The following is a 21,970-nucleotide window of genomic DNA, read 5'->3' on the forward strand; positions in this document are numbered from 1 at the left end:
TCACCTGACAACTGCGCAGCTGCATATCAGCTGTGCAGACCTGCCGCAGCATTCAGCAAACCTTGCAAAACATGGGTTTTAAAGATGGAAAGGTGTCGTTAAAGCAGCAACACCAGGACAAAAACCAAGGTTGAGTTGCCCAGGGATATTCACGTTATACAGTCAAATCAGGGGAGAGCGCGAACGCAGTCCCCTACTACCAGAAATTATGCAGTCGAGATTCCCACATTTGGGGAATTCGCAAGGGTCAGCACAGCCGGTGTGCAATGGCTGAGCCTCGTCCTGGGTGAACCACCTTCTTGATCATGGTATCTCCCCTGCCAGGTAAGTATGAGTTGGAACTGTCAGAGGCTGACACCTCTTTTCCAGGTGCCTCACTCGGCCGGACGGTGCAGCAAATTCAACTGTCTGCAGTGCCATGCCAGCAGCTAACCTGAATCTGAAAAGCTTGCAGATTAAAACACTCCGGCTTTTCTTCATCTTTCTGATCAGTTCTTGTTTCAACAACCAAGGAACTTGGAGCACAAATTGATTTAGTTTTTCCACTCTCCCCATCTCTAGAGCCACACCCATCCACACTGGGAAAATTCTTAGTTGAGGCAAACCCTCACGGCTTAATATCTCCAGTGCAGAAATGCTGCCGTATTCTCATCTCGTTGTTGCCATCACTAAGGCAACGCCCACCTGCCTGGGGTGACTGCACTGTATGACCTCACCTGACAACTGCGCAGCTGCATATCAGCTGTGCAGACCTGCCGCAGCATTCAGCAAACCTTGCAAAACATGGGTTTAAAAGATGGAAAGGTGTCCTTAAAGCAGCAACGCCAGGACAAAAACCAAGGTAGAGTTGCCCAGGGATATTTACGTTATACAGTCAAATCAGGGGAGAGCGCGAACGCAGTCCCCCACTACCAGAAATTATGCAGTCGAGATTCCCACATTTGGGGAATTCGCAAGGGTCAGCACAACCAGTGTGCAATGGCTGAGCCTCGTCCTGGGTGAACCACCTTCTTGATCATGGTATCTCCCCTGCCAGGTAAGTATGAGTTGGAACTGTCAGAGGCTGACACCTCTTTTCCAGGTGCCTCACTCGGCCGGACGGTGCAGCAAATTCAACTGTCTGCAGTGCCATGCCAGCAGCTAACCTGAATCTGAAAAGCTTGCAGATTAAAACAGTCCGGCTTTTCTTCATCTTTCTGATCAGTTCTTGTTTCAACAACCAAGGAACTTGGAGCACAAATTGATTTAGTTTTTCCACTCTCCCCATCTCTAGAGCCACACCCAACCCACACTGGGATAATTCTTAGTTGAGGCAAACCCTCACGGCTTACTATCTCCAGTGCAGAAATGCTGCCGTATTCTCATCTCGTTGTTGCCATCACTAAGGCAACGCCCACCTGCCTGGGGTGACTGCACTGTATGACCTCACCTGACAACTGCGCAGCTGCATATCAGCTGTGCAGACCTGCCCAGCATTCAGCAAACCTTGCAAAACATGGGTTTTAAAGATGGAAAGGTGTCCTTAAAGCAGCAACGCCAGGACAAAAACCAAGTTAGAGTTGCCCAGGGATTTTTACGTTATACAGTCAACTCAGGGGAGAGCGCGAACGCAGTCCCCCACTACCAGAAATTATGCAGTCGAGATTCCCACATTTGGGGAATTCGCAGGGGTCAGCACAACCGGTGTGCAATGGCTGAGCCTCGTCCTGGGTGAACTACCTTCTTGATCATGGTATCTCCCCTGCCAGGTAAGTATGAGTTGGAACTGTCATAAGCTGACACCTCTTTTCCAGGTGCCTCACTCGGCCGGACGGTGCAGCAAATTCAACTGTCTGCAGTGCCATGCCAGCAGCTAACCTGAATCTGAAAAGCTTGCAGATTAAAACACTCCGGCTTTTCTTCATCTTTCTGATCAGTTCTTGTTTCAACAACCAAGGAACTTGGAGCACAAATTGATTTAGTTTTTCCACTCTCCCCACCTCTAGAGCCAAACCCAACCCACACTGGGAAAATTCTTAGTTGAGGCAAACCCTCACGGCTTAAAATCTCCAGTGCAGAAATGCTGCCGTATTCTCATCTCGTTGTTGCCATCACTAAGGCAACGCCCACCTGCCTGGGGTGACTGCACTGTATGACCTCACCTGACAACTGCGCAGCTGCATATCAGCTGTGCAGACCTGCCGCAGCATTCAGCAAACCTTGCAAAACATGGGTTTCAAAGATGGAAAGGTGTCGTTAAAGCAGCAACGCCAGGACAAAAACCAAGGTAGAGTTGCCCAGGGATATTTACGTTATACAGTCAAATCAGGGGAGAGCGCGAACGCAGTCCCCCACTACCAGAAATTATGCAGTCGAGATTCCCACATTTGGGGAATTCGCAAGGGTCAGCACAACCGGTGTGCAATGGCTGAGCCTCGTCCTGGGTGAACCACCTTCTTGATCATGGTATCTCCCCTGCCAGGTAAGTATGAGTTGGAACTGTCAGAGGCTGACACCTCTTTTCCAGATGCCTCACTCGGCCGGACGGTGCAGCAAATTCAACTGTCTGCAGTGCCATGCCAGCAGCTAACCTGAATCTGAAAAGCTTGCAGATTAAAACACTCCGGCTTTTCGTCATCTTTCTGATCAGTTCTTGTTTCAACAACCAAGGAACTTGGAGCACAAATTGATTTAGTTTTTCCACTCTCCCCACCTCTAGAGCCACACCCAACCCACACTGGGATAATTCTTAGTTGAGGCAAACCCTCACGGCTTAATATCTCCAGTGCAGAAATGCTGCCGTATTCTCATCTCGTTGTTGTCATCACTAAGGCAACGCCCACCTGCCTGGGGTGACTGCACTGTATGACCTCACCTGACAACTGCGCAGCTGCATATCAGCTGTGCAGACCTGCCCAGCATTCAGCAAACCTTGCAAAACATGGGTTTTAAAGATGGAAAGGTGTCGTTAAAGCAGCAACGCCAGGACAAAAACCAAGGTAGGGGATATTCACGTTATACAGTCAAATCAGGGGAGAGCGCGAACGCAGTCCCCTACTACCAGAAATTATGCAGTCGAGATTCCCACATTTGGGGAATTCGCAAGGGTCAGCACAACCGGTGTGCAATGGCTGAGCCTCGTCCTGGGTGAACCACCTTCTTGATCATGGTATCTCCCCTGCCAGGTAAGTATGAGTTGGAACTGTCAGAGGCTGACACCTCTTTTCCAGGTGCCTCACTCGGCCGGACGGTGCAGCAAATTCAACTGTCTGCAGTGCCATGCCAGCAGCTAACCTGAATCTGAAAAGCTTGCAGATTAAAACACTCCGGCTTTTCTTCATCTTTCTGATCAGTTCTTGTTTCAACAACCAAGGAACTTGGAGCACAAATTGATTTAGTTTTTCCACTCTCCCCATCTCTAGAGCCACACCCAACGAACACTGGGAAAATTCTTAGTTGAGGCAAACCCTCACGGCTTAATATCTCCAGTGCAGAAATGCTGCCGTATTCTCATCTCGTTGTTGCCATCACTAAGGCAACGCCCACCTGCCTGGGGTGACTGCACTGTATGACCTCACCTGACAACTGCGCAGCTGCATATCAGCTGTGCAGACCTGCCGCAGCATTCAGCAAACCTTGCAAAACATGGGTTTTAAAGATGGAAAGGTGTCGTTAAAGCAGCAACGCCAGGACAAAAACCAAGGTAGAGTTGCCCAGGGATATTTACGTTATACAGTCAAATCAGGGGAGAGCGCGAACGCAGTCCCCCACTACCAGAAATTATGCAGTCGAGATTCCCACATTTGGGGAATTCGCAAGGGTCAGCACAACCGGTGTGCAATGGCTGAGCCTCGTCCTGGGTGAACCACCTTCTTGATCATGGTATCTCCCCTGCCAGGTAAGTATGAGTTGGAACTGTCAGAGGCTGACACCTCTTTTCCAGGTGCCTCACTCGGCCGGACGGTGCAGCAAATTCAACTGTCTGCAGTGCCATGCCAGCAGCTAACCTGAATCTGAAAAGCTTGCAGATTAAAACACTCCGGCTTTTCTTCATCTTTCTGATCAGTTCTTGTTTCAACAACCAAGGAACTTGGAGCACAAATTGATTTAGTTTTTCCACTCTCCCCATCTCTAGAGCCACACCCAACGAACACTGGGAAAATTCTTAGTTGAGGCAAACCCTCACGGCTTAATATCTCCAGTGCAGAAATGCTGCCGTATTCTCATCTCGTTGTTGCCATCACTAAGGCAACGCCCACCTGCCTGGGGTGACTGCACTGTATGACCTCACCTGACAACTGCGCAGCTGCATATCAGCTGTGCAGACCTGCCGCAGCATTCAGCAAACCTTGCAAAACATGGGTTTTAAAGATGGAAAGGTGTCGTTAAAGCAGCAACACCAGGACAAAAACCAAGGTTGAGTTGCCCAGGGATATTCACGTTATACAGTCAAATCAGGGGAGAGCGCGAACGCAGTCCCCCACTACCAGAAATTATGCAGTCGAGATTCCCACATTTGGGGAATTCGCAAGGGTCAGCACAACCGGTGTGCAATGGCTGAGCCTCGTCCTGGGTGAACCACCTTCTTGATCATGGTATCTCCCCTGCCAGGTAAGTATGAGTTGGAACTGTCAGAGGCTGACACCTCTTTTCCAGGTGCCTCACTCGGCCGGACGGTGCAGCAAATTCAACTGTCTGCAGTGCCATGCCAGCAGCTAACCTGAATCTGAAAAGCTTGCAGATTAAAACACTCCGGCTTTTCTTCATCTTTCTGATCAGTTCTTGTTTCAACAACCAAGGAACTTGGAGCACAAATTGATTTAGTTTTTCCACTCTCCCCATCTCTAGAGCCACACCCATCCACACTGGGAAAATTCTTAGTTGAGGCAAACCCTCACGGCTTAATATCTCCAGTGCAGAAATGCTGCCGTATTCTCATCTCGTTGTTGCCATCACTAAGGCAACGCCCACCTGCCTGGGGTGACTGCACTGTATGACCTCACCTGACAACTGCGCAGCTGCATATCAGCTGTGCAGACCTGCCGCAGCATTCAGCAAACCTTGCAAAACATGGGTTTAAAAGATGGAAAGGTGTCCTTAAAGCAGCAACGCCAGGACAAAAACCAAGGTAGAGTTGCCCAGGGATATTTACGTTATACAGTCAAATCAGGGGAGAGCGCGAACGCAGTCCCCCACTACCAGAAATTATGCAGTCGAGATTCCCACATTTGGGGAATTCGCAAGGGTCAGCACAACCAGTGTGCAATGGCTGAGCCTCGTCCTGGGTGAACCACCTTCTTGATCATGGTATCTCCCCTGCCAGGTAAGTATGAGTTGGAACTGTCAGAGGCTGACACCTCTTTTCCAGGTGCCTCACTCGGCCGGACGGTGCAGCAAATTCAACTGTCTGCAGTGCCATGCCAGCAGCTAACCTGAATCTGAAAAGCTTGCAGATTAAAACAGTCCGGCTTTTCTTCATCTTTCTGATCAGTTCTTGTTTCAACAACCAAGGAACTTGGAGCACAAATTGATTTAGTTTTTCCACTCTCCCCATCTCTAGAGCCACACCCAACCCACACTGGGATAATTCTTAGTTGAGGCAAACCCTCACGGCTTACTATCTCCAGTGCAGAAATGCTGCCGTATTCTCATCTCGTTGTTGCCATCACTAAGGCAACGCCCACCTGCCTGGGGTGACTGCACTGTATGACCTCACCTGACAACTGCGCAGCTGCATATCAGCTGTGCAGACCTGCCCAGCATTCAGCAAACCTTGCAAAACATGGGTTTTAAAGATGGAAAGGTGTCCTTAAAGCAGCAACGCCAGGACAAAAACCAAGTTAGAGTTGCCCAGGGATTTTTACGTTATACAGTCAACTCAGGGGAGAGCGCGAACGCAGTCCCCCACTACCAGAAATTATGCAGTCGAGATTCCCACATTTGGGGAATTCGCAGGGGTCAGCACAACCGGTGTGCAATGGCTGAGCCTCGTCCTGGGTGAACTACCTTCTTGATCATGGTATCTCCCCTGCCAGGTAAGTATGAGTTGGAACTGTCATAAGCTGACACCTCTTTTCCAGGTGCCTCACTCGGCCGGACGGTGCAGCAAATTCAACTGTCTGCAGTGCCATGCCAGCAGCTAACCTGAATCTGAAAAGCTTGCAGATTAAAACACTCCGGCTTTTCGTCATCTTTCTGATCAGTTCTTGTTTCAACAACCAAGGAACTTGGAGCACAAATTGATTTAGTTTTTCCACTCTCCCCATCTCTAGAGCCACACCCTACGAACACTGGGAAAATTCTTAGTTGAGGCAAACCCTCACGGCTTAATATCTCCAGTGCAGAAATGCTGCCGTATTCTCATCTCGTTGTTGCCATCACTAAGGCAACGCCCACCTGCCTGGGGTGACTGCACTGTATGACCTCACCTGACAACTGCGCAGCTGCATATCAGCTGTGCAGACCTGCCGCAGCATTCAGCAAACCTTGCAAAACATGGGTTTTAAAGATGGAAAGGTGTCGTTAAAGCAGCAACACCAGGACAAAAACCAAGGTTGAGTTGCCCAGGGATATTCACGTTATACAGTCAAATCAGGGGAGAGCGCGAACGCAGTCCCCCACTACCAGAAATTATGCAGTCGAGATTCCCACATTTGGAGAATTCGCAAGGGTCAGCACAGCCGGTGTGCAATGGCTGAGCCTCGTCCTGGGTGAACCACCTTCTTGATCATTGTATCTCCCCTGCCAGGTAAGTATGAGTTGGAACTGTCAGAGGCTGACACCTCTTTTCCAGGTGCCTCATTCGGCCGGACAGTGCAGCAAATTCAACTGTCTGCAGTGCCATGCCAGCAGCTAACCTGAATCTGAAAAGCTTGCAGATTAAAACACTCCGGCTTTTCTTCATCTTTCTGATCAGTTCTTGTTTCAACAACCAAGGAACTTGGAGCACAAATTGATTTAGTTTTTCCACTCTCCCCACCTCTAGAGCCAAACCCAACCCACACTGGGAAAATTATTAGTTGAGGCAAACCCTCACGGCTTAAAATCTCCAGTGCAGAAATGCTGCCGTATTCTCATCTCGTTGTTGCCATCACTAAGGCAACGCCCACCTGCCTGGGGTGACTGCACTGTATGACCTCACCTGACAACTGCGCAGCTGCATATCAGCTGTGCAGACCTGCCGCAGCATTCAGCAAACCTTGCAAAACATGGGTTTCAAAGATGGAAAGGTGTCGTTAAAGCAGCAACGCCAGGACAAAAACCAAGGTAGAGTTGCCCAGGGATATTTACGTTATACAGTCAAATCAGGGGAGAGCGCGAACGCAGTCCCCCACTACCAGAAATTATGCAGTCGAGATTCCCACATTTGGGGAATTCGCAAGGGTCAGCACAACCGGTGTGCAATGGCTGAGCCTCGTCCTGGGTGAACCACCTTCTTGATCATGGTATCTCCCCTGCCAGGTAAGTATGAGTTGGAACTGTCAGAGGCTGACACCTCTTTTCCAGATGCCTCACTCGGCCGGACGGTGCAGCAAATTCAACTGTCTGCAGTGCCATGCCAGCAGCTAACCTGAATCTGAAAAGCTTGCAGATTAAAACACTCCGGCTTTTCGTCATCTTTCTGATCAGTTCTTGTTTCAACAACCAAGGAACTTGGAGCACAAATTGATTTAGTTTTTCCACTCTCCCCACCTCTAGAGCCACACCCAACCCACACTGGGATAATTCTTAGTTGAGGCAAACCCTCACGGCTTAATATCTCCAGTGCAGAAATGCTGCCGTATTCTCATCTCGTTGTTGTCATCACTAAGGCAACGCCCACCTGCCTGGGGTGACTGCACTGTATGACCTCACCTGACAACTGCGCAGCTGCATATCAGCTGTGCAGACCTGCCCAGCATTCAGCAAACCTTGCAAAACATGGGTTTTAAAGATGGAAAGGTGTCGTTAAAGCAGCAACGCCAGGACAAAAACCAAGGTAGAGTTGCCCAGGGATATTCACGTTATACAGTCAAATCAGGGGAGAGCGCGAACGCAGTCCCCTACTACCAGAAATTATGCAGTCGAGATTCCCACATTTGGGGAATTCGCAAGGGTCAGCACAACCGGTGTGCAATGGCTGAGCCTCGTCCTGGGTGAACCACCTTCTTGATCATGGTATCTCCCCTGCCAGGTAAGTATGAGTTGGAACTGTCAGAGGCTGACACCTCTTTTCCAGGTGCCTCACTCGGCCGGACGGTGCAGCAAATTCAACTGTCTGCAGTGCCATGCCAGCAGCTAACCTGAATCTGAAAAGCTTGCAGATTAAAACACTCCGGCTTTTCTTCATCTTTCTGATCAGTTCTTGTTTCAACAACCAAGGAACTTGGAGCACAAATTGATTTAGTTTTTCCACTCTCCCCATCTCTAGAGCCACACCCAACGAACACTGGGAAAATTCTTAGTTGAGGCAAACCCTCACGGCTTAATATCTCCAGTGCAGAAATGCTGCCGTATTCTCATCTCGTTGTTGCCATCACTAAGGCAACGCCCACCTGCCTGGGGTGACTGCACTGTATGACCTCACCTGACAACTGCGCAGCTGCATATCAGCTGTGCAGACCTGCCGCAGCATTCAGCAAACCTTGCAAAACATGGGTTTTAAAGATGGAAAGGTGTCGTTAAAGCAGCAACGCCAGGACAAAAACCAAGGTAGAGTTGCCCAGGGATATTTACGTTATACAGTCAAATCAGGGGAGAGCGCGAACGCAGTCCCCTACTACCAGAAATTATGCAGTCGAGATTCCCACATTTGGGGAATTCGCAAGGGTCAGCACAACCGGTGTGCAATGGCTGAGCCTCGTCCTGGGTGAACCACCTTCTTGATCATGGTATCTCCCCTGCCAGGTAAGTATGAGTTGGAACTGTCAGAGGCTGACACCTCTTTTCCAGGTGCCTCACTCGGCCGGACGGTGCAGCAAATTCAACTGTCTGCAGTGCCATGCCAGCAGCTAACCTGAATCTGAAAAGCTTGCAGATTAAAACACTCCGGCTTTTCTTCATCTTTCTGATCAGTTCTTGTTTCAACAACCAAGGAACTTGGAGCACAAATTGATTTAGTTTTTCCACTCTCCCCATCTCTAGAGCCACACCCAACGAACACTGGGAAAATTCTTAGTTGAGGCAAACCCTCACGGCTTAATATCTCCAGTGCAGAAATGCTGCCGTATTCTCATCTCGTTGTTGCCATCACTAAGGCAACGCCCACCTGCCTGGGGTGACTGCACTGTATGACCTCACCTGACAACTGCGCAGCTGCATATCAGCTGTGCAGACCTGCCCAGCATTCAGCAAACCTTGCAAAACATGGGTTTTAAAGATGGAAAGGTGTCGTTAAAGCAGCAACGCCAGGACAAAAACCAAGGTAGAGTTGCCCAGGGATATTCACGTTATACAGTCAAATCAGGGGAGAGCGCGAACGCAGTCCCCTACTACCAGAAATTATGCAGTCGAGATTCCCACATTTGGGGAATTCGCAAGGGTCAGCACAACCGGTGTGCAATGGCTGAGCCTCGTCCTGGGTGAACCACCTTCTTGATCATGGTATCTCCCCTGCCAGGTAAGTATGAGTTGGAACTGTCAGAGGCTGACACCTCTTTTCCAGGTGCCTCACTCGGCCGGACGGTGCAGCAAATTCAACTGTCTGCAGTGCCATGCCAGCAGCTAACCTGAATCTGAAAAGCTTGCAGATTAAAACACTCCGGCTTTTCTTCATCTTTCTGATCAGTTCTTGTTTCAACAACCAAGGAACTTGGAGCACAAATTGATTTAGTTTTTCCACTCTCCCCATCTCTAGAGCCACACCCAACGAACACTGGGAAAATTCTTAGTTGAGGCAAACCCTCACGGCTTAATATCTCCAGTGCAGAAATGCTGCCGTATTCTCATCTCGTTGTTGCCATCACTAAGGCAACGCCCACCTGCCTGGGGTGACTGCACTGTATGACCTCACCTGACAACTGCGCAGCTGCATATCAGCTGTGCAGACCTGCCGCAGCATTCAGCAAACCTTGCAAAACATGGGTTTTAAAGATGGAAAGGTGTCGTTAAAGCAGCAACGCCAGGACAAAAACCAAGGTAGAGTTGCCCAGGGATATTTACGTTATACAGTCAAATCAGGGGAGAGCGCGAACGCAGTCCCCTACTACCAGAAATTATGCAGTCGAGATTCCCACATTTGGGGAATTCGCAAGGGTCAGCACAACCGGTGTGCAATGGCTGAGCCTCGTCCTGGGTGAACCACCTTCTTGATCATGGTATCTCCCCTGCCAGGTAAGTATGAGTTGGAACTGTCAGAGGCTGACACCTCTTTTCCAGGTGCCTCACTCGGCCGGACGGTGCAGCAAATTCAACTGTCTGCAGTGCCATGCCAGCAGCTAACCTGAATCTGAAAAGCTTGCAGATTAAAACACTCCGGCTTTTCTTCATCTTTCTGATCAGTTCTTGTTTCAACAACCAAGGAACTTGGAGCACAAATTGATTTAGTTTTTCCACTCTCCCCATCTCTAGAGCCACACCCAACGAACACTGGGAAAATTCTTAGTTGAGGCAAACCCTCACGGCTTAATATCTCCAGTGCAGAAATGCTGCCGTATTCTCATCTCGTTGTTGCCATCACTAAGGCAACGCCCACCTGCCTGGGGTGACTGCACTGTATGACCTCACCTGACAACTGCGCAGCTGCATATCAGCTGTGCAGACCTGCCGCAGCATTCAGCAAACCTTGCAAAACATGGGTTTTAAAGATGGAAAGGTGTCGTTAAAGCAGCAACGCCAGGACAAAAACCAAGGTAGAGTTGCCCAGGGATATTTACGTTATACAGTCAAATCAGGGGAGAGCGCGAACGCAGTCCCCCACTACCAGAAATTATGCAGTCGAGATTCCCACATTTGGGGAATTAACAAGGATTAGTACAGCCGGTATGCAATGGCTGAGCCTCGTCCTGGGTGAACCACCTTCTTGACCATTGTATCTCCCCTGCCAGGTAAGTATGAGTTGGAACTGTCAGAGGCTGACAGCTCTTTTCCAGGTGCCTCACTCGGCCGGACGGTGCAGCAAATTCAACTGTCTGCAGTGCCATGCCAGCAGCTAACCTGAATCTGAAAAGCTTGCAGATTAAAACAGTCCGGCTTTTCTTCATCTTTCTGATCAGTTCTTGTTTCAACAACAAAGGAACTTGGGGCACAAATTGATTTAGTTTTTCCACTCTCCCCATCTCTAGAGCCACACCCACCCACACTGGGAAAATTCTTAGTTGAGGCAAACCCTCACGGCTTAATATCTCCAGTGCAGAAATGCTGCCGTATTCTCATCTCGTTGTTGCCATCACTAAGGCAACGCCCACCTGCCTGGGGTGACTGCACTGTATGACCTCACCTGACAACTGCGCAGCTGCATATCAGCTGTGCAGACCTGCCGCAGCATTCAGCAAACCTTGCAAAACATGGGTTTTAAAGATGGAAAGGTGTCGTTAAAGCAGCAACGCCAGGACAAAAACAAAGGTAGAGTTGCCCAGGCATATTTACATTATACAGTCAAATCAGGGGAGAGCGCGAACGCAGTCCCCCACTACCAGAAATTATGCAGTCGAGATTCCCACATTTGGGGAATTCGCAAGGGTCAGTACAGCCGGTGTGCAATGGCTGAGCCTCGTCCTGGGTGAACCACCTTCTTGATCATGGTATCTCCCCTGCCAGGTAAGTATGAGTTGGAACTGTCAGAGGCTGACACCTCTTTTCCAGGTGCCTCACTCGGCCGGACGGTGCAGCAAATTCAACTGTCTGCAGTGCCATGCCAGCAGCTAACCTGAATCTGAAAAGCTTGCAGATTAAAACAGTCCGGCTTTTCTTCATCTTTCTGATCAGTTCTTGTTTCAACAACCAAGGAACTTGGAGCACAAATTGATTTAGTTTTTCCACTCTCCCCATCTCTAGAGCCACACCCACCCCACACTGGGAAAATTTTTAGTTGAGGCAAACCCTCACGGCTTAATATCTCCAGTGCAGAAATGCTGCCGTATTCTCATCTCGTTGTTGCCATCACTAAGGCAACGCCCACCTGCCTGGGGTGACTGCACTGTATGACCTCACCTGACAACTGCGCAGCTGCATATCAGCTGTGCATACCTGCCGCAGCATTCAGCAAACCTTGCAAAACATGGGTTTTAAAGATGGAAAGGTGTCGTTAAAGCAGCAACGCCAGGACAAAAACCAAGGTAGAGTTGCCCAGGGATATTTACGTTATACAGACAAATCAGGGGAGAGCGCGAACGCAGTCCCCCACTACCAGAAATTATGCAGTCGAGATTCCCACATTTGGGGAATTCGCAAGGGTCAGTACAGCCGGTGTGCAATGGCTGAGCCTCGTCCTGGGTGAACCACCTTCTTGATCATGGTATCTCCCCTGCCAGGTAAGTATGAGTTGGAACTGTCAGAGGCTGACACCTCTTTTCCAGGTGCCTCACTCGGCCGGACGGTGCAGCAAATTCAACTGTCTGCAGTGCCATGCCAGCAGCTAACCTGAATCTGAAAAGCTTGCAGATTAAAACACTCCGGCTTTTCTTCATCTTTCTGATCAGTTCTTGTTTCAACAACCAAGGAACTTGGAGCACGAATTGATTTAGTTTTTCCACTCTCCCCATCTCTAGAGCCACACCCACCCACACTGGGAAAATTCTTAGTTGAGGCAAACCCTCACGGCTTAATATCTCCAGTGCAGAAATGCTGCCGTATTCTCATCTCGTTGTTGCCATCACTAAGGCAACACCCACCTGCCTGGGGTGACTGCACTGTATGACCACACCTGACAACTGCGCAGCTGCATATCAGCTGTGCAGACCTGCCGCAGCATTCAGCAAACCTTGCAAAACATGGGTTTTAAAGATGGAAAGGTGTCGTTAAAGCAGCAACGCCAGGACAAAAACCAAGGTAGAGTTGCCCAGGGATATTTACGTTATACAGTCAAATCAGGGGAGAGCGCGAACGCAGTCCCCCACTACCAGAAATTATGCAGTCGAGATTCCCACATTTGGGGAATTCGCAAGGGTCAGTACAGCCGGTGTGCAATGGCTGAGTCTCGTCCTGGGTGAACCACCTTCTTGACCATTGTATCTCCCCTGCCAGGTAAGTATGAGTTGGAACTGTCAGAGGCTGACACCTCTTTTCCAGGTGCCTCACTCGGCCGGACGGTGCAGCAAATTCAACTGTCTGCAGTGCCATGCCAGCAGCTAACCTGAATCTGAAAAGCTTGCAGATTAAAACAGTCCGGCTTTTCTTCATCTTTCTGATCAGTTCGTGTTTCAACAACCAAGGAACTTGGAGCACAAATTGATTTAGTTTTTCCACTCTCCCCATCTCTAGAGCCACACCCAACCCACACTGGGACAATTTTTAGTTGAGGCAAACCCTCACGGCTTAATATATCCAGTGCAGAAATGCTGCCGTATTCTCATCTCGTTGTTGCTATCACTAAGGCAACGCCCACCTGCCTGGGGTGACTGCACCGTATGACCTCACCTGACAACTGCGCAGCTGCATATCAGCTGTGCAGACCTGCCGCAGCATTCAGCAAACCTTGCAAAACATGGGTTTTAAAGATGGAAAGGTGTCGTTAAAGCAGCAACGCCAGGACAAAAACCAAGGTAGAGTTGCCCAGGGATATTTACGTTATACAGTCAAATCAGGGGAGAGCGCGAACGCAGTCCCCCACTACCAGAAATTATGCAGTCGAGATTCCCACATTTGGGGAATTCGCAAGGGTCAGTACAGCCGGTGTGCAATGGCTGAGTCTCGTCCTGGGTGAACCACCTTCTTGACCATTGTATCTCCCCTGCCAGGTAAGTATGAGTTGGAACTGTCAGAGGCTGACACCTCTTTTCCAGGTGCCTCACTCGGCCGGACGGTGCAGCAAATTCAACTGTCTGCAGTGCCATGCCAGCAGCTAACCTGAATCTGAAAAGCTTGCAGATTAAAACAGTCCGGCTTTTCTTCATCTTTCTGATCAGTTCGTGTTTCAACAACCAAGGAACTTGGAGCACAAATTGATTTAGTTTTTCCACTCTCCCCATCTCTAGAGCCACACCCAACCCACACTGGGAAAATTTTTAGTTGAGGCAAACCCTCACGGCTTAATATATCCAGTGCAGAAATGCTGCCGTATTCTCATCTCGTTGTTGCTATCACTAAGGCAACGCCCACCTGCCTGGGGTGACTGGACTGTATGACCTCACCTGACAACTGCGCAGCTGCATATCAGCTGTGCAGACCTGCCGCAGCATTCAGCAAACTTTGCAAAACATGGGTTTTAAAGATGGAAAGGTGTCGTTAAAGCAGCAACGCCAGGACAAAAACAAAGGTAGAGTTGCCCAGGCATATTTACATTATACAGTCAAATCAGGGGAGAGCGCGAACGCAGTCCCCCACTACCAGAAATTATGCAGTCGAGATTCCCACATTTGGGGAATTCGCAAGGGTCAGTACAGCCGGTGTGCAATGGCTGAGCCTCGTCCTGGGTGAACCACCTTCTTGATCATGGTATCTCCCCTGCCAGGTAAGTATGAGTTGGAACTGTCAGAGGCTGACACCTCTTTTCCAGGTGCCTCACTCGGCCGGACGGTGCAGCAAATTCAACTGTCTGCAGTGCCATGCCAGCAGCTAACCTGAATCTGAAAAGCTTGCAGATTAAAACAGTCCGGCTTTTCTTCATCTTTCTGATCAGTTCTTGTTTCAACAACCAAGGAACTTGGAGCACAAATTGATTTAGTTTTTCCACTCTCCCCATCTCTAGAGCCACACCCACCCCACACTGGGAAAATTTTTAGTTGAGGCAAACCCTCACGGCTTAATATCTCCAGTGCAGAAATGCTGCCGTATTCTCATCTCGTTGTTGCCATCACTAAGGCAACGCCCACCTGCCTGGGGTGACTGCACTGTATGACCTCACCTGACAACTGCGCAGCTGCATATCAGCTGTGCATACCTGCCGCAGCATTCAGCAAACCTTGCAAAACATGGGTTTTAAAGATGGAAAGGTGTCGTTAAAGCAGCAACGCCAGGACAAAAACCAAGGTAGAGTTGCCCAGGGATATTTACGTTATACAGACAAATCAGGGGAGAGCGCGAACGCAGTCCCCCACTACCAGAAATTATGCAGTCGAGATTCCCACATTTGGGGAATTCGCAAGGGTCAGTACAGCCGGTGTGCAATGGCTGAGCCTCGTCCTGGGTGAACCACCTTCTTGATCATGGTATCTCCTGTAGCTCTCGTCACAACGCAAACACGGATTGTGGTTCTTACTGGCATTTATTCTCCAATTCACGCCGTGAGAACTGCCGGTACAAACATACATATATGGTTCGCAACAAAGAAACAATGTCACGAATTATAAACAGAACAAAATGCTTCATTTACACACAAAAAATACCTCATTAGCCGCTTGCTGTGAGAGAGGTTCTTGATGTCTTCAGCCACGCTTAACAGTAAGTTTCAAATTAAATCTGCCGCGGCAACACACAGGTAATAAACATTGGTTCCGGGCCAAAACACCACTGCACCGATAAACAAAATTAAATACGTCATGAAATTAAACCATTTTATAACACAAATATGAATTTACTTAAATAACACAATCTAAATTATTCAACAAGATGAAATCGTGAAATATTATTTTTAACATAATTTCAACAGCACTTACACTCCCACCAAATCACTCATTAACTTGAAGTGAGGGATTTTTAAAACAAAATTAGAGAGTATGTAAATGAGTGAATGAGTCTGTATGAATGTGAAGACTTAGTCAGCCTCTATTAAGGTGACTACTTTGTGGATGGGCCTTTCAAGGTGAGTAGCTCTGGTATGTAGTTTTCCTTTCTCAAATGTAGTGTCACTGACAAGTAGCTTCAGCTTTCTCACCATGCCATCTGTGCTGGGCTGAACTTCCACAACCTTGCCAAGCTTCCATTGGTTTCTTGGTGAGTTCTCATCTCGTAGGATCACTACGTCATTTACTTGTGAGTTTCGTGATTTTCTTTGCCATTTCTGTCTTTGTTGGAGATTTAGCAGATATTTCCGTTTCCATCTTTGCCAAAATTCATTGGCCAGAAACTGTACTCTCCTCCATTTTACACATCTGAAAATGGGTGAAGAGACCATGTTTCCACATCCTATGATCCATAAACCATTTGCACGCAACTCGTTCGTTGTCATGCCTCTTCCTTGGTGAAAGACCCGCTCGTGATGATGCTTGACAAGCAAGGATGACACATGAGATTTCTTTGGAAGTATTGCGGGGTGTCTCACATCGTGGTGTAAAGCTGCTTTGGATAGGCGTCCTCCCACCCTGAGAATGTTGTTTTCATCTAAGAAAGCATTCAACTGATGTAACTTGTTGTGTCTGCTCAGAGGGTATTCTTTCTGGAGCTTCAATTTTTGTATATCTTCAGCAAAAGCTTCTTCTTGCACCAACCTGATAATAAAGATTTCTGCTTCTTTTCGTTCTTCAAGATTGGTTGCTTCATTTGTTCTTGGCTGAAAGCCTTTAAACTCTCTGACAAATCTCTTGAGCCTAGCGACAGCCTTCACTGCTCTAGACCAGTCAGAGAATTTAGTGAGACAATTCACCACTGATCTTTCTTCTTTCGTCTTTACTGCCTGAACATAAGATTTGCGAAGCTCAGGGTCAGTTGTTTCGATTTCTCCCACCATCTCCTCTTGAGGTGGAAGATGCTGCTGCCAAAGAAAGTCTGTTGGATTGACTTCCTTGACATGAGTTTTACATGCAAAGTGCACTTCTCTTCTTAATGTTAATGAAGGTTGCATGATAGGTGTCACTTGATGCACCATGACTCTGTGACTTGTTCCTATTGCATCACTGTAATTGCTTGCTGTACTAAAGCAACTAATGATGCTCCAGCCAAGATCCGTGCGCTGAGCATAGGGATAATTTTCTTCACCAGACAGGATCTCCCTTGGAAGGAGGGCTTGCTGACAGTTATAACCAATTAGAAGGCCTACTTCACAATCTAATGGTGGTGGGATCTTGTCGACTAGTTGTTCTAGGTGAGGCCACTTTTGAGCTGTCTGGGAAGTTGGTATATGCGCCCTGTCCGCTGGAATGAACTCTCTTGTGAAAAGTGATGGCAATGGAATTCTTTTGTCTAGGTTATATCCTCTAACCTGTAAATTTGTCAATTTCTGACAAGGTATGTCTGTTGACCGATTCGACATTGTAGACAGCCGCAAACAAACATTCTCCTTCTTTGTTTCGAGGTCGCGAGCCACTTCATCCAAGATGAAAGTTGTATCGCTCTGCGTGTCTAGTAGGGCATAGACCAGAATTTCTTGATCAGGCTGCTTTATGGATGAGACCCAGACTGGCACGATTGAGGATGTCTGTGTGCTTAGTCCTTCTTGCATGACTCTATTAGTAGTTCCTGTCGAAACTGGTTCTTTGGTGACTGCTTTGTCCTTTAAGTTTTTGTCTCCCTTTGGAGATACGAATGTTTGACATTCTGAAAACTTGTCAACATGTAGACATGTTGGATGTTTTTTTCTGACAGCTTTCACATGTACTTCTGTTGTCACACCTTCTTGAGAGATGACCTGTCTTCAAGCACCCAAAGCAAAGCTTTTCTGTCTGCACAAACTTGACACGATCTTGAACTGTCTTTTCACAGAACTTTCTACAGTTGGCAAGGACGTGTCCTGTTCTTTTGCAGAAGTCACACGATGGAATGTTGTGTTGTGCTGCGTTTGTGGACAGTGTCTTTGCTTGAATAGTTTGACCACGGTATTGCCTTTGTCTTTCACCTTCTATTCTCTTGACTGCTTGAATGGATGAGATGGGATCACAAGCGAGATCCGCTTCCTTTGACAGGAAGTCAACCAACTCCTTAAACGATGGGTATCTAGCATTTGCTAGTCTGCTTTCCATCACTTTGCGGTTCCAACTAGACACCAACCAGTCAGGCAGTTTCAATAGAATTTTTTGACTTTCGTTGCAGTCATTAAGGATTTCCAAAGTTTTGATGTGGGGCATTGCAGCTACGCAACTCTGAAGGAAGTCTGCAAATTCTCTTAACTCACAACCATCTTTGGGGTTTATTTTTGGCCATCCATGTAACTTATCTCTGAAGGACTTCCCTACTATGAATGGGTCTCCAAAGCGTTTTTCCAACAGTTGCCAGGCTGAATCGTATGCTGCCTCTGTGCCTAGTAGGAAAAATCCTTCTACAGCCTTCTTTGCAGTGCCACCTAGATACTGCCTTAGGTAGTACAATTGTTCGTTCTTCGGAATGTTTTTTCTGTTGATTAATGTTACAAATGACAGTCGCCAATCATTAAACTTCAAAGGATCTCCAGTAAATACTGCAGGCTCTGGTGTTGGGAGACGACTGGCACTGATAGCTTCCGCTAGTGCACTGACCCAAGCAAAATCTGAGCTATTCCGTTCCTGTGCAATGTTTGGTTGAGTCACTGGAACCTGTGATGTGGGCTGCAGGGTTGAGGAGTGAACTTGACTTGTGTTTGGTGGGAACTGGGGAACAAATGGGGGGGTTGAGGCATGTAAGGCTTGGGTTATGACTGGCTGAGATTGCGGAATGAAAAGTGGACTTGAAGCATGAAGGGCTTGGGGTATGACTGGCTGAGATTGAAGAATGAATGATGGATCTTTAGGAACAGAAACTGGAAATCCTACTGCTGATTCAACATCATTTAGTAGGTTAAGTGTTTCGTGGTTTCCAGCTTGATCATAAACCTTTGCTCGAGCTCTTGCAGCATTTAGTTTCTTTACTTCTTCAAGGCGATCAAGCTTTCTGTGCCTTTCTTGAATTGCTTGTTGTCTGGCTAGCTTCTCAGATTCAAACTGCGCCAGTCGTTGTTTATCTTCAGCCTCTAGTCTTTGTAGTTCTGTTGTTTCCTTTTCTTGTTCATCCAACACTGCCAGAACTTCTTGAGCAGCTGCAGCTTCAGCCACAGCCTCGTTTCTTTTGGCTGAGAGGATACTGGATCTGACAGAACTATGCTTTGATTGATGAGACCTTGATAGAGAACTTGTGGAATTTAGGATTGATCCTAAATCAGGCCAAGGTTCTTCCTCTTCCTCCTCTGGATGTCCTGACAGTTGTCTACGTGCCCGTAGAATAATGTGATCTGAGAGTGATACACATGTGTCGACTCTTCGTCGCACGTCTGATTCAGGAATTTGCACTCTACGTAACTCTTCATAGATAGCCTTAACTTCAGAACATGTAGCTTCAATACCTTCAATGAGCTCCTTTATGTCATCTTCTGAGGCTGTGTCAGACAATATTTCCTTGCCTACTCTTGCATGATACCTCCACTTCTCATAGGTGATTTTAAATCGACGTTGTAAGGTCTTTAGCCTTTCTTCTTCAAGCTCTCTTCCCTTTTCTGTCAGGGTTCGAACTCTTTCACTTCTTCGTGGCCCTTCTACTTCTGCTGATTCACTTGTTGTGGCTTCAGGTTCAGCAGGTGATCTTGTATTTTTATAGCAGAACTCTGTTCTTGTGTCAGACATTTTGAGATAGCTTGAATGACTGTGTGATGTGTATGATGTATTGACTTGGATTTCTATGGGACTATGTATTAATGCAAGGTATGGTAAGCTTAAATGTTAATAGCTCCAAAGATTCTTAATCACTGTATGCAAACCATGAGTCTGCTTGACTTAATTTCTAAATACAAATGGTATCAAATAACTGTTTTAGCATTAGCAAGTTATCAAACTTATAGCTTGCTTCAAATAGAAAAAGTGAAAATATTTGGAAATATATTCAAACACAAATGTCTAAATATAAACCTTAGAGGGAATATATAAAAAAAATGTATTATGCCACTAATGCATCAGGTAATATAAAGTTTCACGGAAGCAGATCCCTTTAAACTTGATTATCTTCCATAAACATAGATTTTCAAACTTTTAGTTTAAACTTGTAATGTCCCTTTAACTCTTGTGATACAACTCAAAATACACAATTCTTAATCTTAACTTGAATGATATAACTTTCTAACTTTAACCCTTTTGACAATCATCACTAATAAACATTTTCACATCAGATTCATCCCAAACATGCGAGTAGTTTGTAAGGTGATAGACCTGAGTCCTTGATTGCAGCTTTAACGTTGAGCCACTTCTCACACCACTTTAGCTTGAAGATTGGCAGAGCACTTGCTGGCTTTACCTTGTAAAGTTGCACTTTCGACACAGTCTAATCTCCGTTACTTCTTGTTGCTACGCCGACAATGTTTATGGGTGTCGCCTCTCTGATTCGCTGGATGCTCGTCGGGGTGTTACGGTGTTTCTTTCATCTCTCCTACCCGTGTTGAGCAGGTGAGTTCTCACTGTAGCTCTCGTCACAACGCAAACACGGATCGTGGTTCTTACTGGCATTTATTCTCCAATTCACGCTGTGAGAACTGCCGGTACAAACATACATATATGGTTCGCAACAAAGAAACAATGTCACGAATTATAAACAGAACAAAATGCTTCATTTACACACAAAAAATACCTCATTAGCCGCTTGCTGTGGAGAGGTTCTTGATGTCTTCAGCCACGCTTAACAGTAAGTTTCAAATTAAATCTGCCGCGGCAACACACAGGTAATAAACATTGGTTCCGGGCCAAAACACCACTGCACCGATAAACAAAATTAAATACGTCATGAAATTAAACCATTTTATAACACAAATATGAATTTACTTAAATAACACAATCTAAATTATTCAAGAAGATGAAATCGTGAAATATTATTTTTAACATAATTTCAACAGCACTTACATCTCCACTGCCAGGTAAGTATGAGTTGGAACTGTCAGAGGCTGACACCTCTTTTCCAGGTGCCTCACTCGGCCGGACGGTGCAGCAAATTCAACTGTCTGCAGTGCCATGCCAGCAGCTAACCTGAATCTGAAAAGCTTGCAGATTAAAACAGTCCGGCTTTTCTTCATCTTTCTGATCAGTTCTTGTTTCAACAACCAAGGAATTTGGAGCACAAATTGATTTAGTTTTTCCACTCTCCCCGTCTCTAGAGCCACACCCACCCACACTGGGAAAATTCTTAGTTGAGGCAAACCCTCACGGCTTAATATCTCCAGTGCAGAAATGCTGCCGTATTCTCATCTCGTTGTTGCCATCACTAAGGCAACGCCCACCTGCCTGGGGTGACTGCACCGTATGACCTCACCTGACAACTGTGCAGCTGCATATCAGCTGTGCAGACCTGCTGCAGCATTCAGCAAACCTTGCAAAACATGGGTTTTAAAGATGGAAAGGTGTCGTTAAAGCAGCAACGCCAGGACAAAAACCAAGGTAGAGTTGCCCAGGGATATTTACTTTATACAGTCAAATCAGGGGAGAGCGCGAACGCAGTCCCCCACTACCAGAAATTATGCAGTCGAGATTCCCACATTTGGGGAATTCGCAAGGGTCAGTACAGCCGGTGTGCAATGGCTGAGCCTCGTCCTGGGTGAACCACCTTCTTGATCATGGTATCTCCCCTGCCAGGTAAGTATGAGTTGGAACTGTCAGAGGCTGACACCTCTTTTCCAGGTGCCTCACTCGGCCGGACACATGCCAACTAACAAGTAAGCCCAATCAGACTCTAAAACCTGCTCCTCTATTACCAATTCCAGCAGTCAATCAACCTTTTGAGCACGTGATCGTGGACTGTTTGGGCCCCCTCCCTCGCTCGAAATCCGGTACTATCTATCTTCTCACTGTAATGTGCCAAGCCACTCGCTATCCAGCAGCATACCTGTTGCGTACCATCACTGCTAGGTCGGTGGTGAGAGCGTTGTCACAATTCATCTCTATATTTGGCATTCCAAAAATCATTCAAAGTGACCAGGGTTCGAATTTCTCCTCACACCTTTTCTCTCAAGTGTTGAAGCAGCTTAACATCAAGCATAACAAAGCATCTGCATATCATG

At 47.2% G+C, this 21,970-nt stretch overlaps 23 non-coding genes across 23 annotated transcripts; all 23 read right to left on the bottom strand.

The window, feature by feature from the left end:
* Positions 1-168: 168 nt before the first annotated feature.
* Positions 169-332, bottom strand: LOC142401802 (U1 spliceosomal RNA). Its single transcript, XR_012773208.1, has one exon. It is a non-coding gene; the product is annotated as a U1 spliceosomal RNA (small nuclear RNA).
* Positions 333-880: 548 nt separating this feature from the next.
* On the bottom strand, positions 881-1,044 carry LOC142402004 (U1 spliceosomal RNA). The gene has a single exon (XR_012773259.1). It is a non-coding gene; the product is annotated as a U1 spliceosomal RNA (small nuclear RNA).
* A 548-nt stretch (positions 1,045-1,592) lies between these two features.
* On the bottom strand, positions 1,593-1,756 carry LOC142402511 (U1 spliceosomal RNA). Its single transcript, XR_012773383.1, has one exon. It is a non-coding gene; the product is annotated as a U1 spliceosomal RNA (small nuclear RNA).
* A 549-nt stretch (positions 1,757-2,305) lies between these two features.
* Positions 2,306-2,469, bottom strand: LOC142401976 (U1 spliceosomal RNA). Its single transcript, XR_012773247.1, has one exon. It is a non-coding gene; the product is annotated as a U1 spliceosomal RNA (small nuclear RNA).
* A 539-nt stretch (positions 2,470-3,008) lies between these two features.
* LOC142401903 (U1 spliceosomal RNA) lies at positions 3,009-3,172 on the bottom strand. The gene has a single exon (XR_012773233.1). It is a non-coding gene; the product is annotated as a U1 spliceosomal RNA (small nuclear RNA).
* Positions 3,173-3,721: 549 nt separating this feature from the next.
* Positions 3,722-3,885, bottom strand: LOC142401983 (U1 spliceosomal RNA). The gene has a single exon (XR_012773250.1). It is a non-coding gene; the product is annotated as a U1 spliceosomal RNA (small nuclear RNA).
* A 549-nt stretch (positions 3,886-4,434) lies between these two features.
* Positions 4,435-4,598, bottom strand: LOC142401990 (U1 spliceosomal RNA). Its single transcript, XR_012773254.1, has one exon. It is a non-coding gene; the product is annotated as a U1 spliceosomal RNA (small nuclear RNA).
* Positions 4,599-5,146: 548 nt separating this feature from the next.
* LOC142402011 (U1 spliceosomal RNA) lies at positions 5,147-5,310 on the bottom strand. The gene has a single exon (XR_012773263.1). It is a non-coding gene; the product is annotated as a U1 spliceosomal RNA (small nuclear RNA).
* A 548-nt stretch (positions 5,311-5,858) lies between these two features.
* Positions 5,859-6,022, bottom strand: LOC142402518 (U1 spliceosomal RNA). Its single transcript, XR_012773384.1, has one exon. It is a non-coding gene; the product is annotated as a U1 spliceosomal RNA (small nuclear RNA).
* A 549-nt stretch (positions 6,023-6,571) lies between these two features.
* LOC142366003 (U1 spliceosomal RNA) lies at positions 6,572-6,735 on the bottom strand. The gene has a single exon (XR_012766693.1). It is a non-coding gene; the product is annotated as a U1 spliceosomal RNA (small nuclear RNA).
* Positions 6,736-7,284: 549 nt separating this feature from the next.
* Positions 7,285-7,448, bottom strand: LOC142401998 (U1 spliceosomal RNA). Its single transcript, XR_012773257.1, has one exon. It is a non-coding gene; the product is annotated as a U1 spliceosomal RNA (small nuclear RNA).
* A 548-nt stretch (positions 7,449-7,996) lies between these two features.
* LOC142401911 (U1 spliceosomal RNA) lies at positions 7,997-8,160 on the bottom strand. Its single transcript, XR_012773234.1, has one exon. It is a non-coding gene; the product is annotated as a U1 spliceosomal RNA (small nuclear RNA).
* A 549-nt stretch (positions 8,161-8,709) lies between these two features.
* LOC142401916 (U1 spliceosomal RNA) lies at positions 8,710-8,873 on the bottom strand. Its single transcript, XR_012773235.1, has one exon. It is a non-coding gene; the product is annotated as a U1 spliceosomal RNA (small nuclear RNA).
* A 548-nt stretch (positions 8,874-9,421) lies between these two features.
* Positions 9,422-9,585, bottom strand: LOC142401923 (U1 spliceosomal RNA). The gene has a single exon (XR_012773236.1). It is a non-coding gene; the product is annotated as a U1 spliceosomal RNA (small nuclear RNA).
* Positions 9,586-10,134: 549 nt separating this feature from the next.
* Positions 10,135-10,298, bottom strand: LOC142401931 (U1 spliceosomal RNA). Its single transcript, XR_012773237.1, has one exon. It is a non-coding gene; the product is annotated as a U1 spliceosomal RNA (small nuclear RNA).
* A 549-nt stretch (positions 10,299-10,847) lies between these two features.
* LOC142366492 (U1 spliceosomal RNA) lies at positions 10,848-11,011 on the bottom strand. Its single transcript, XR_012766835.1, has one exon. It is a non-coding gene; the product is annotated as a U1 spliceosomal RNA (small nuclear RNA).
* Positions 11,012-11,559: 548 nt separating this feature from the next.
* LOC142402422 (U1 spliceosomal RNA) lies at positions 11,560-11,723 on the bottom strand. Its single transcript, XR_012773364.1, has one exon. It is a non-coding gene; the product is annotated as a U1 spliceosomal RNA (small nuclear RNA).
* A 549-nt stretch (positions 11,724-12,272) lies between these two features.
* On the bottom strand, positions 12,273-12,436 carry LOC142402433 (U1 spliceosomal RNA). Its single transcript, XR_012773365.1, has one exon. It is a non-coding gene; the product is annotated as a U1 spliceosomal RNA (small nuclear RNA).
* Positions 12,437-12,984: 548 nt separating this feature from the next.
* LOC142366411 (U1 spliceosomal RNA) lies at positions 12,985-13,148 on the bottom strand. The gene has a single exon (XR_012766809.1). It is a non-coding gene; the product is annotated as a U1 spliceosomal RNA (small nuclear RNA).
* Positions 13,149-13,697: 549 nt separating this feature from the next.
* On the bottom strand, positions 13,698-13,861 carry LOC142366417 (U1 spliceosomal RNA). The gene has a single exon (XR_012766810.1). It is a non-coding gene; the product is annotated as a U1 spliceosomal RNA (small nuclear RNA).
* A 549-nt stretch (positions 13,862-14,410) lies between these two features.
* Positions 14,411-14,574, bottom strand: LOC142402444 (U1 spliceosomal RNA). Its single transcript, XR_012773366.1, has one exon. It is a non-coding gene; the product is annotated as a U1 spliceosomal RNA (small nuclear RNA).
* Positions 14,575-15,123: 549 nt separating this feature from the next.
* Positions 15,124-15,280, bottom strand: LOC142366523 (U1 spliceosomal RNA). Its single transcript, XR_012766842.1, has one exon. It is a non-coding gene; the product is annotated as a U1 spliceosomal RNA (small nuclear RNA).
* Positions 15,281-21,389: 6,109 nt separating this feature from the next.
* On the bottom strand, positions 21,390-21,553 carry LOC142402455 (U1 spliceosomal RNA). The gene has a single exon (XR_012773367.1). It is a non-coding gene; the product is annotated as a U1 spliceosomal RNA (small nuclear RNA).
* Between the last annotated feature and the right edge of the window lie 417 nt (positions 21,554-21,970).

The sequence above is a fragment of the Odontesthes bonariensis genome, chromosome 2 (assembly GCF_027942865.1).
Source record: "Odontesthes bonariensis isolate fOdoBon6 chromosome 2, fOdoBon6.hap1, whole genome shotgun sequence".
NCBI classification, from domain to species: domain Eukaryota; kingdom Metazoa; phylum Chordata; class Actinopteri; order Atheriniformes; family Atherinopsidae; genus Odontesthes; species Odontesthes bonariensis.